Source organism: Musa acuminata, chromosome BXJ2-10 (assembly GCF_036884655.1).
Source record: "Musa acuminata AAA Group cultivar baxijiao chromosome BXJ2-10, Cavendish_Baxijiao_AAA, whole genome shotgun sequence".
Lineage (NCBI taxonomy): Eukaryota > Viridiplantae > Streptophyta > Magnoliopsida > Zingiberales > Musaceae > Musa > Musa acuminata.
In genome coordinates, this window is record NC_088347.1 from 17,772,501 (window position 1) to 17,774,244 (window position 1,744).

Sequence of the window (1,744 nt, forward strand, 5' to 3'; positions counted from 1 at the left end):
GAGTCGCTCGGAGGAGCGGGCATCTGAGATTGGCATTCAGAGGAATGGCTAACCCTTCGCGTAAGAGGCACCACGAGGACAGACATGCTTGGAAGAATGCGGAGCGCACAAAGGTTGGGATGGCTGAGTTTGAGCTACGGCTCAACGTTGACAACTATACTTGATGGTGCTCAAGGCAAGCGAGGCGCTTGGTAAAGGATGAGACCATCCAAGGTGGAATGAATTGCTTAACGACCAAAAGAGTTATGCAAAGCTCACAGAGGTGAGGGGAATTGCCAACTCGAAGAATTTGGTAATCATGCATGGGCTTGTATGCGGACGATGGAATGTTCGTGGCCATCCCAAGGCGACCGAAACTCGATGTTATAGAGCATTGAAACTTTCTCTTCGGCATGGGAAGGATACGCCCGTAGGAGGCTGAAGTGTGCAACGAGTTCAGCATGTTGCTAGGCCTTGAGTGGTGCAGCGGGGAGTGTATTGACGTGGAGTCGCAATCTAGCAAGTGCGTTTGCAGGAGGTAGAACAATGCATAGTTTGTTCAGTAGATCGGAGTAGTCCAAGGGGATGGTGGTCTCCGAAACGAAGAGAGATGTTGCTCCAATGGGACAGTTATCTAAGAGAGATAAGTCCCGGCTCTCTAGAGGGAGAATCATGTGAGACAGACCTCACATGTTGAAGAGGAGTGCCTCGACAAACAACAACTCCACGAAGCTCAATGGACTGAGCAAGCGGCAAGGAGTTGTCGCATGATCTCGCTCGAGAGAATGCATTGGTGGATGCATTGCAAGATCAAGTGGGGGAGCGACCCAAAGCAACTTAAATGAAGGCACACTTGGAGTTGATGTGGAGATCGGACTCAAGGGAGGGCTGACCCGTGGAATGGTGGGCACGAGGGCCACCATCAACTCAATGCAAAAACGAGGAGCGGAGCAACTTGTGTGTAACTTGGCGAAGTACCCAAGCCATATGAAGGGAGCCAGCATAGAAGTTGGAACATGGAGCGGAGGCACAGTGCTTTCCTTAGACAAAGGTCAAGGACATGAACTCTTGCAGAGGCAAGAGTAGAATCATGTTGTTTCATGGGTCCTTCATTTTGATGGAGCGGACTCATCTTGCATGGTGCCAAAGACGAAAGGAGCTTCCGGGCACATGCACCTTATCTCGGAGGAGAATTTGATGGAGGAACTAAGGCGACTCAATTTGCGGAGGCGAAGTTGAGTTCAGAAGGCCTTAGCACGGGGCAAGAGGACGCAGAGGCGGGTACTCTTGAAGAATATGCTACAGTGTTGCCATTCAAGTTGCCATGAAGGAAGCGGTGCGCAGCGGAGATTGTGCTGGTAAGGGCAAAGGCCCAGGATCCAGACAATGGTGCACAAACTACAGTGAAGTCGGTGGACTTCAGGAGCTACTAAGCGACGGACTGTCCTAGAGCGGTGCTTCATCTAGGTGTGACTCAAGAGTGGGTGGATGAAGGTCGATTGCCAAAGGAGCGAACAAAATCGAAGGTGGAAGAGACCCGACAATGTATTGGCAGAGGCCACACATGGAGGGTTCACAATTCGAGTTTATTCCACAAGGATCAGAATGCAATGGAGATGTCACTAGGAGGCGATATGGTGCAGCGGATCGTGGTGGAACGGTTCGTGGCAATGCGATACACACGACATAGTCCCGTGAGGGATTAGATCATATGGAGGTATGATCGGGAGCTACTGGGAGCTCCACTTCAGTGAATAACACGACG